Raw genomic sequence first — 11,706 nt, 5'->3', positions numbered from 1 at the left:
TTATAATTGTCACATCTTCCTATGGGACAGATTGGCATTTTATCATTTTAAAATTTGCTTCCTTATTTCTAGATACAATTGTGGGGGATGATATATGTATGTGGAGAAGCATGCATGACTTGCATGACTGTTCTCACAGGCACACACATGTAGAGGCCAGAAGAGGGCCACTGGCTGTCTTTCTTTGTCACTTTTGGTCTCATTCCCTTGTGACAGGGTCTGTCCCTGAGCTTGAAAGTCAATGTTTCAGCTGGGCTGGCTGGCCAGTGAGCTGCAAGGATCTGCTTGTCACTAAGTCCCGAAGCTAAGGTTATAGACATGCATGGCTGAACCTATTTATTATGTGGGTGCTAAAAATTTGAACTTGGGTCCTCATAAGCCATCTCACCAGCTACTATAGCAAGAGTTTTCTCCAAGGCAATTTTGTATGCTAGTAGAATAGCTTTCTTAAGCCCCTTTGATTACTGTTTGCATACTGCATCTTTTTCTAACCTTTAACTTTCAACCTGGTGATTCTGAATATAAAGAATGCATATTATAGCTAGTATATAGTTGATTATGTATGTTTTTAATACTATCATGCCAATTTAGGCCTCTTAATTGGAGAGCCCAATTTACTATTATTTAACAAGATTACTCACAAAGTAGGATTTGTCTCTGGAATTTTCAAATTTATTTATGATATATCCTGTGTTTTTGGTGTTACTCTATTCCTCCATTATTGCCTTTTTGTGTTAAAATGGTTCTGCATAGCATATAGATTAATTCATCTGTCATTTACTTATATATATTTTTTGCTTCTTTCATGAATGTTTGCCTTAGAAATTTCAATTTGATTGGGGAGAGCTTGGGGGAATGGGATGGTTGAGATGGAGGAAGGGTGGATATGGGAGCAGGGAAGAAGATATCTTAACTAAGGGAGCCATTTTAGGGTTGGCAAGAGACTTGGCTCTAGAGGGGTTCCCTGGTGTCCAAGGGGATTTTCCCAGCTAGGTCCTTGGGGTGCCTGAACTGGCCTTGTCTCATAGCCACACTGATGAATATCTTGCATATCACCATAGAACCTTCATCTGGCAATGGATGGAGACAGAGACAGAGACCCACATTGGAGCACTGGACTGAGCTCCCAAGGCCCAGATGAAGAGCAGAAGGAGGGAGAACATGAGCAAGGAAGTCAGGACCTCAGAGGGTGTGCCCACTACAGAGACAGTGTGACTCATCTAATGGGAGCTGGCCAAGGCCACCTGGACCGGGACTGATGGAGCATGTGATCAAACCAGACTCTCTGAAAGTGGCTGACAATGAGGGTGGACTGAGGAGCCAATGATAATGGCACCGGGTTTTGATTCTACTGCATGTACTGGCTTTTTGGGAGCCTAGTCTGTTTGGATGCACACCTTCCCAGACCTGGATGGAGGGGAGAGGGCCTTGGACTTCCCACAGGGCAGGGCACCCTGACTTCTCTTAGGACTGGAGAGCGAAGAGGAGGGGGAATGGGGGCAGTGGAAGGGAAATTGGAGGATGGGAGAAGGCAGAAATTTTTAATAAAAAAGGAATGAATAAGAAAATGTGGTACATTTACACAATGGAATACTACACAGCAGAAAAAATAACAACATCTTGAATTTTGCAGGAAAATGGATGGAGCTTGAAAACATTACTTTGAGTGAGGTAACCCAGACCCAGAAAGACAATTATCACATGTACTCACTCATAGGTAGTTTTTAAGCATAAAGCAAAGAAAGGCATCCTACAAACCACAGTCCCAGAAAATTTAGACAACAGCGAGGACACCAAGAGAGACTTACATAGATCTACATGGGAATTAGAAAGTAGAAAAAGACAAGATCTCCTGAGTAAATTGGAAGCATGGGGAACTTGGGGGAAGAGTTGAAGAGGAGAGGGGAGAAGCAGGGAGGGGAGCAGAGAAAAATGTAGAGCTCAATAAATATCAATAAATTTAAAAAAAAAGAGCAGAAGGAGGGAGAACATAAGCAAGGAAGTCAGGACCGCCAGGGATGTGTCCACCCACGGAGTCGGTGGGACTGATCTAATGGGAGCTCACCAAGGCCAGCAGGACTGGGACTGACGGAACATGTGATAAAACCAGACTCTCTGAATGTGGCTGACAATGAGGGCTGACTGAGAAGTCAATGACAATGGCACTGGGTTTTGATCCTACTGCATGTACGGGCTTTGTGGGAGCCTAGTCTGTTTGGATGGTCACCTTCCTAGACCTGGATGGAGTGGGGAGGGCCTTGGACTTCCCACAGGGCAGGGAACCCTGACTTCTCTTAGGACTGGAGAGCGAAGGGGAGGGGGAATGGGGGCAGTGGGAGGGAAATGGGAGGATGGGAGGAGGGGGAAATTTTTAATAAATAAATAAATAAAAAGAAATTTCAATTTGACCAACTTTTTTCTGTAATAGATATTTTACCTAGGTACTTAGGCATGATGGCCAAGTGATCTACCAGTGAACTATATATGTCCCTAATTTTCTCTTTATTTTTCATTTTTAATGCCTTATTGTGTTTTTATTTTTATTTTTTATTGTTTTTTAATTTATTTATTTATTAAAGATTTCTGCCTCCTCCCCGCCACCGCCTCCCATTTCCCTCCCCCTCCCCCGATTAAGTCCCCCTCCCTCATCAGCTCGAAGAGCAATCAGGGTTCCCTGACCTGTGAGAAGTCCAAGGACCACCCACCTCCATCCTGGTCTGGTAAGGTGAGCATCCAAACTGCCTAGGCTCCCCCGAAGCCTGGTTTCACTGAGTTTCACAAGTTGTTCTAGAACTCATGTAACAGATTCCCAGAGCTTAGTATACCTGACTCCATGATGAAAGTACCATTAAAGATGTAAAACTCAGCACATAAACAACAACACTTGCCAAAACTAAAAACAAAGGCCTAATCCATCAAAGTCCACAGATTTGGGAAAGTCTCAAACCTTGCTTTGTGGCTTATAGTTCCACTTTTGGCTAACTGCTCTTGTTAACTGAAGTATGTCAGCCCAGAACCTGGTTTTTATGCTTAAACGTTCACCCCAAGGAAGGCTTAGGGCTACACTGAGATCCCGAATACCCAGTGTAGTTGCTGGCCAGCTAATAAAGACAATTGGTTTAAATCCATGTCTGAGCAGTCTTCTCTAGTGGATACCCCAAAACACTCACTCTGAAGACAAGACTAATATGGAACTCTCAATCCTCTTTCTCCCAACCTGAATATCTAGGATTACAGGCTTGTACTACCAGCCCCAACAATTAATACTTATTTAATTACAACATAATATAAAACTTTTGCCCCAGTTTGTCACCAATCCATAATCCATTCTTATGGTATTATTGTTATAAAGATTAGAGATTTTAATAGATTATAATTATGGACTTAGATAGTTTCCTTTTGAATTGGATGGGATAAAAAAGTTATAAGCAATTTTGTTTTCTTCCAATTTCCAGGAGGATCTATGTATGTTTTTCTTTGGGTTCACCTTATTATTTGGCTTCCCTAGGCTTGTGAACTATAGGCTTACTGTCCTTTGTTTATGGCTAGAGTCCACTAATGAGTGAGTACACACCATATCCATCTTCTTGGGTCTGGGTTATCTCACTCAGGATAGTGTTTTCTATTTCCATCCATTTGCATGCAAAATTCAAGATGTCATTGTTTCTTACCGCTGAGTAGTACTCTAATGTGTATATATTCCACATGTTCTTTATCCATTCTTCCATTGAGGGGCATCTAGGTTGTTTCCAGACTCTGGCTATTACAAATAATGCTACTATGAACATAGTTGAACAAATGTTTTTGTAGTAAGATTGGGCATCTCTTGGATACATTCCCAAGAGTGGTATTGCTGGATCCTGAGGTAGATTGATTCCCAATTTCCTGAGAAACTGCCACACTGATTTCCAAAGTGGTTGCACAAGTTTGCATTCCCACCAGCAATGGATGAGTGTTCCCGTTACTCCACATCCTCTCCAGCAAAGGCTATCATTGGTGTTTATGATTTTAGCTATTCTGACAGGTGTAAGATGGTATCTCAAAGTTGTTTTGATTTGCATTTCCCTGATCACTAAGGAGGTTGAAGAAGACCTTCAGTGTCTTTTGGACATTTGAACTTAGTCTAATGAGAATTCTCTTTTCAGTTTAGTACCCCATTTTTAAATTTAGGTTAATTGGAATTTTCATATCCATTTTCTTGAGTTCTTTATATATTTTGGAGATCAGACCTTTGTCTGATGCAGGGTTGGTGAAGATCTTTTCCCATTCAGTAGGATGCCTTTTTGTCTTAATGACAATGGGAGAAAGGAAAGACTGGAGAGAGCTTGGGGGAATTGGGAGGGTGGAGATGGAGAAAGGGCAGATATAGGATCAGGGAAGAAGATATCTACATTAAGGGAGCCATTTTAGGGTTGACAAGAGACTTGGCTTTTGAGGGGATCCCAGGTGTCCACAGGGATGTCCCCAGCTTGGTCCTTGGGCAGCAGAGTATAGTGTGCTTGAACTGGCCTTGCCCCACTATCACACTGATGTTTATATCAAATATCACCATAGAATCTTTGTCTGGCTACGAATGGAGATAGAGACAGAGACCCTCATCAGAGCAATGGACTGAGCTCCCAAGGTCCAGTGGAAGAGCAGAAGGAAGGAGAAGATGAGCAAGGAAGTCTGGACTGCGAGGGGTTGGTCCACCCACTGAGACAGTGTGCCTCTTCTAATGGGAGCTCACCAAATCCAGTTGGACCAGGACTGAATGAGCATGCGATCAAACTGGACTGTCTGAATGTGGCTGACAATGGGGGCTGACTGAGAAGCCATTGACAAAGGCATTGGGACTTGTTTCTACTGCATGTACTGGCTTTTTGGGACTCTAGTCTATTTGGATGCAAATCTTCCTAGGTCTGGATGTGGGGGGGAGGGCCTTGGACTTCCCACAGGGCAGGGTTCCCTGCCCTCTCTTAAGAAGAGAGGGTGAGGGAGGAGGGAGAGTGGGGGAGCGGGAGGGAAATGGGATGAGGGGAGGAAGTGTAAATTTTTGAATGGAAAAAATAAAAAAATACAAAAAATGAAAGAAAAGTTATAAGCAAAATGCCAAGTGTTGCTGTCCTATGTTGGTTTATGTGCTTACCATACTAGTTAATCTTAATTTATTTGTGTGATTTGATTAACAGTTATAGTGTAATGATATGTTCTTTCCCTTTAAGAGACAAGCCACGCCCACTCCCTACCCCATCAGGCAGATCTTCCTTCATGCTTGCTGCCTGAGTCTCTTTTTCCATCTCCCTCCTGGAGAGGCATCTGCCTCTCCCCACTTCTCCCCTTCTCTCCCCTCCTCTCTCTCTCTCTCTCTCTCTCTCTCTCTCTCTCTCTCTCTCCCTTCCTCTCTCTCTCCCCCTCTCTCCCTCTCCCTGTTCTTCTCCTTATCACCCTCCCCTTCCATAACCCACTGAATAAATATCCAACCTCACTCTGTATTGGGTACCTTTCCATGTCTCTGTCTCTCACCCACCACCACACGTCTCCCTACCCAGTACCAGCCACCACTCAGGGACCTGCAGCCATCCCTGCCTGAGACTGGCTGCTCTCTGCTCCCCCTGCTCACTGCTTGCAGAGTGATCTCATGGCCTGCTGCCCGCTGCAGCCACTCGGGATCCGCAGAATTTTTAATTAATCCATTTCATCTAGTGTCTTCAAATTTCAGCCTAAATGATTTCATTTCATTCTTTAAATGAGTAGGTCACTCATCATGTGACAAATTCTCTTGTTCCTTTGGTTTATATACATATAAATAGTTTTTGTGTTTTAAGTACTTTGAGTATTGCAGCACCCTGCCTTTCAGATAAGGCACTCTTGTACACTTTAATCCCCCACTTCTCTCTTTGTTGGTTTTGCTTTTGTGACAGAGTCTCATTTTCTAGCTCAGACTGCCCTTGAACTCATGGGTCATCCTACTGCCTCAGCCTTTCAAATTCTGTGAACTACCATGCCTGGCATTCTTTATTTCTGTTCTGTTCTGTTCTGTTCTGTTCTGTTCTGTTCTGTTCTGTTCTGTTCTGTTCTGTTCTGGTTTTGCTTGGTTTTGTTTTATGGCAAGGTCTCATGAAGCCCAGGCTTTTCTTAAACTCAATATCTGAGAATGACTTTGAACTCCTGATCTTATTGCCTCTATTACTGGACCAAACACCAGGATACAGGTGTATACCACCATGTCCAGCTTTCTTCCGTTCTTTAGGTACTTGGTTTCATTTTGTTCTTTGAATATATTCCAAATAGCTTCCAAATACTTGTCTAATGACACCGCTATCTGAGATTCTTTATGGTATCTACTAGTTACTTTTATTATGAGCATAAACCATACTTTGTTCTTTTGAATGTCTCATAATTTTGCAAAAATGAGGACATTTTAAATAACACAGCAACTCGGGGTAAATTTCTATCCATTTTTCAGGGTTTCTTAGGTTTTTGGTTAGTGATTCCTCTAAATTAAATTTAATTTTGGGAGGTCCATATTCTTTCTCATGGTGGTCACTTACTATTCTTCTCATTACCTTTAACATCCAGCTAGTGGTTAGATAAGGATTTCCTTGGAGGTCTAAAATGAGTATGTTTTCTAGTTTCTACTGAGTGTCTCTGTATATTTGAGATGGCATGCTGCTACTGGTTACACAGTTAGACAGTTCCTAACCCTGCTTACTAAGAGCTCTTCAAAGTTAGTTAAATGTAATGAGTTAGTCTTCTTGGGACATCACTAAACATGAGTACAGAGAGCCTCACATATGTATTTGATGTTTTAGATTCCCATGAAAATATTGCAGTTTTTCATATTCCCTCTGAAGCTCATTCTGTAGGGGATATGAGACAGGAAGAAGAGAAATGAAAGCCCTCTGCACTCATCTGCTTCCCAGGCACCATGTGACACATATGAGTAGCAATATATCAGCTTCAGCCCTGAAACAAATGCTGTAATTGGTGATCAGTAACATCCTAGTAGATGATATCCTTTCTAAGTGATATGGTACTGGTCAGTACCTCTTTTTAATGAAATAGACAGCAAGTGCTTCTCATGTCTAGATCAGGTAAGTGAGGGCTTCGTCTGTGTCAAGACCCTTCCCTCTGAAGAAAATAATCCTGTTTTACCTAGAATTTAAGAAGAAATTGACACACCCAAGGTAAAATAAAACGAGAAGAATAACAGTCCCTCAATGAAACGTGGCCTTGATGCATTACAAAAGCCCCAGGTGCCTACAGACCTTCACTGCTGGCCCAGTTAGTGTAGGCGGGGAATAGAAAAGTTGAAAAGAGATGAATTTCAAATGCTATGACAGGAAATCTCCCAGCTGCTTGTAATTCATTTTCAAGTGCTGATCTCCCATTGTTGGGTCAAAAAGAAATCAGCCCCAGTCTTTCAGTAAGTGATCTAGAGCTGCAGCTGCTTGTGAGTCATGGCAGGGCTCAAGATGAACCAAGGGCCGGGACTCTGAACGGCTATGGAGCCAAAGGGACACCAATGACAGGAACACAGTGAACCTTTCTGTCCTGGTCCTAAGCTAACAAAGCTAAGAGGTAAACTGATGACAATAAATACAGCTAGTTATTATTCCTTCCTGTCTTAGACATATCTTGACCTCAAGGTCACATAGAGCAAGTTTTAGTTGGCTTAGAAGGCTAAACCAAATGTTCTATTTCCTGCCTGGTTGGCCTGAAAGGGCAGAACACTCTTTTCATGTCCAAGGGCCACACCACCATGGAAGGAGGACAATCTCTCAGTCTCTTGATTAAAATTGTAATAATAATATTATAAAAATAAAAGATCTGCACACCTGGTTTTTCTTCTTTTCCTGGTGTGTTTTCCAAGATGTATCATTTTCTTTGTTTTGTTATAAGCCTAGGTTAATTATATACAGTAATTGTTTCATTCTGACATTTTCACATCTGTATGTAATGTATTTTGATCATATTCATACCCATAACCCTATTTTGTTCATTCCTATACTCAGTGACCTTCCAACAAGGCCCCTTTTACTTCTTGTGTCTTAGGGTTTTTTTCTTTTAAAAAAGTGCAGTTCCCCCCCTTCTCCTCCAAGTCCCTCTCCACAACTCTCTTCTGCACCTCCCAACAATCCACTCCTCACCCATTTCTATTCAGAAAGGGACAGAGTTCCCATGGATATCAACAAAACATGGCATATCAAGTTGTAGTAAGACCAAGCAGCTCGCCTGGTATTAAGGCTGGACAAGGCATCCCAGTATGAGGAGTAAGGTTCCTAATAGAAACATAGATGAACAGTCATTTACATGAACATGGGCACTTGACCAAAAGTTGTTATACCACTGTAGAAACTGTGCCTTCCTTGGAAATTATCATTAAGATATATAATTTTATTTGTAATCCTACTAAAACTGTAGCTTTCTGTCTCCTGTTCTTCCATCCTCTGTCCCCCAACACCTTTACCTTAGCATTTAGGCTATTCTCCTAACTCCAATAAACTCCAATAAATTGTCTTCAATTTCCCTTTTGTGTGCACTTTTAGATTCTTTTATCAGTGTCCATTGTGACAATTCCACAGTTTTTCCATTCAAGTTTTTTAGTTAAACTTATTTTGTACCCCAATATTGTCTACCATAGAAAACTTGAAAGTTCAGCCATTGTTGCTGCCTGCTTGAGAAATGCTCTGCAGAATACCTTTTCCATACTGGACAAGATCCACATCAATGCAATAAAGACAGTCTTGAACATGTTCCTCCTAGAACCACAAGCTGGGTCAAATAAGGATAATTCTCTGAACTGTGGCTTTGAAAATACTTCAACTCTCTTCTACTCATTCAGTGGCTTCCAGGATTCTGGTTTTCACTGTGGTAGTAGACAACAGATTCTTAATGACGTCACCGTGCTAAAGGTTTGGGTATAAGCATATACTAAGTTACAGTGCCACAAAGCTTGCTGCTCTTACCCAGTGTTAGCTATTGTTCTTGAATAAATGCTTCCTAGATTGCTATAAGCCAGAGCTAATTTCTCAAGGTCTGAAAACATTGTTTCTGACCAATTTTTCTTTACTTTTATGCAGAAGAATAAGCCTGTTGAAAGACAGCCAACAGGGAGAAGAGCAAGTACCTTGAGAGTACCATGCCATAAGAAGCCTATGCGGGAGGAGGTCTTGAAGAGAAAACATGAAGAAAGGCCTATTGTAAGGACATGGAAAACTTTAAAAAACTTTGCTTGATATGGAGCTGGTTAGGGCACTGGGTTCAAGAAACTTTAGAGCATCAAGAGTTAGCTGGAAACAGGAACATTTGCAAAAGGGCAGACCAACTGTCCCTAGCAGCTAGCCCCCTGTCAACACCCAGCTTTGTGGTCTAGACAGAAGAAGAAATAATTGCTCAGGGGGAGGGCGGGGGGGGGGGGCATACACAGAAGCAGAAGTAGTCACTTAAAGGAGGAAGAGGATGCAGAGAAGTAGTCCGTACCCTGTACTCAGCAAAACTAACCCCCTTGACCCTGAGTAAACCTGGCTTGTGTTTTTTGCCTACATAATGTCAACCCCAAATGATGAGGGGGTCTTTTCCCTACTGCACTGCGTCGAGTAGCGGCCGATCCCACAGCCTGACTGGAGAGCACACTGAATAAACCTTGCTTTTGCATTCTGGATTTGACTGGATTCTGGTGGTGGTCTCTCTGGGGGGGGGGGGGGGGTCTCAACTTGGGCACAACATTAGAAGAACTTAAGTCTGGGGTAGGGATTTTAAGTCCTTCTTGAAGTCAACCTTCTAATGGCATCTATTCCAGCCCATATCACCAGAACCAGAGGAACAAAAGTCTTGTTGGATCATTCGCAAATTTTTGATTTACAAAATAAAATGCTTATGCAAGGTTTGGAGGAATTTTACTATATAACCAACCAAATCGGTAGACAACCAAAATCGGAGGCAGGAAATTCTGTCGTGAATACTACTGGGATTGCTGTTGCTGTCTTTGTTATGTAACTTGTGGGTTCCAGCCTAGGCAGCACATCAGGTCTGGCCACTAGTCCTCAGTTACCCAGTGAAGAGTTAATAGTAAAAGTCAAGAAAGGGAGATTTCTCCCATGTGGCTGTATTGAGAAGAGGAACAAAGAGATCCAGTGACACCTCCATGTATAAAGATGCGTTACATTCACTTATGCTGTGGAACAGTTGTCTAATGATGCAAAGGGGTGTTGCATTTTTTTATGTTGCATCTGTTTAACTCTGAAACTGTGCTACTTTGCCTGTCTAAAACACCTGATTAGTCTAATAAAGAGTTGAATAACCAATAGCTAGGCAGGTGAAGAATAGGTGGGGCTGCCTGGCAGAGAAAATAGAGAGAAGGAAAAAAAGGAAAGGAAAGAGCAAGAAAAGAAGAGGAGGATGCCAGAGACCAGCAACCCAGTCACACATCCAGGCACGGAATAAGAAGGAAAGAAAAGATATGCAGAAATAGAGAAAGGTAAAAGCCCAGAGGCAAAAGGTAGACGGGATAATTTAAGTTAGGAAAAACTGACTAGAAATAAGCCAAACTAAGGCCAGGCATTTATAAGTAATAATAAATCTCTGTGTATTAATTTGGGAGCTGAGAGGTGGACCCTTCAAAAAGAAAAGAGTGAAACAAACTAGCTAAACCCTACCCAGGTCTGTCTTCTGGACCCTAAAGTGAGATTGAATCTTAAGTAGAGAGCCAAGGACATGAATATCTAAGCAGTCATGGGGAAGCTGTGGTCCTGGCCATCACTGACCCATCTTTAGCAGGACTTCACAGGTTCTTAGAACTATGTGAAACTTATTTTCAGAAGACAAGGTTTCTCCCTCTGACTGGAGACTTTTGCTTCTCTCAGCAAGAGATTCCCATGAATATTCCTATTTCTATAGGGTCCAGTTTTTCAATAGTCTGATAGTAAGAATGAGAATTACAAGTATATTTTTAAAATCCCTTCATTTCTATGAACAGTCCAATTACAGCTGCCCACTTTAACACTTCCATCTTGAGGTAGAATATGTCTATGTCCAAAACAAACATAATAAACAGTATTCAAATGATAAGCATATTTAGATAGTGCCAGACTTAAAATCCTTTTTAAGTCTGTAAGGACAGATTTATACAAAACATGCAATTAAACTTTTATATAAAGAGGGGGGCAATCTCCCAAGGCCCATAATGGTGAAACTGAAAAAACAATGTTAACAAGGACCAATACAGTGTGAAAATAGTCCCCCATCTGTGGCAGTTGTTCCTTTCAAAGACCAAAGTTATCAATACCTTTGTGGATGGAAAGAATTTCCTTGTTAACCTACATGTCTCTAGCCACAGATACATAGGGCATTAAATGTACTAAAATTAATTTAAAATAACTGCTTACAAAGTAGTTATCTAAGACTTTAACACAGCCAGGCAGTGGTGGCGTATGCCTTTAATCCCAGCACTCAGGACGCAGAGGAATCTGTGAGTTCAAGGCCAGCCTGGTCTACAGAGCAAGTTTCAGGACAGGCACCAAAGCTACAGAGAAACCCTGTCTCGAAAAACCAAAAGGGGAAAAAAAAGACTTTAACACAGACTGATACTTAAATGAACATTGACTTTGTAGAGACACTTTCCTAAGAAGCCAAAAATTGTGAAGAACAAACAGTAAACAATATAAAATAATTTAAACAAGCATAAAAATCTTCTCTTGAGTTTATTACAAAGAGCAGAACAAT

The sequence above is a fragment of the Microtus oregoni genome, unplaced genomic scaffold (assembly GCF_018167655.1).
Source record: "Microtus oregoni isolate MIOR12 unplaced genomic scaffold, Mior012 000092F_000, whole genome shotgun sequence".
In the NCBI taxonomy this organism is placed as follows: Eukaryota; Metazoa; Chordata; class Mammalia; order Rodentia; family Cricetidae; genus Microtus; species Microtus oregoni.
The sequence above is the reverse complement of the archived record's forward strand: the minus strand, read 5'-3'. Positions refer to the sequence as shown.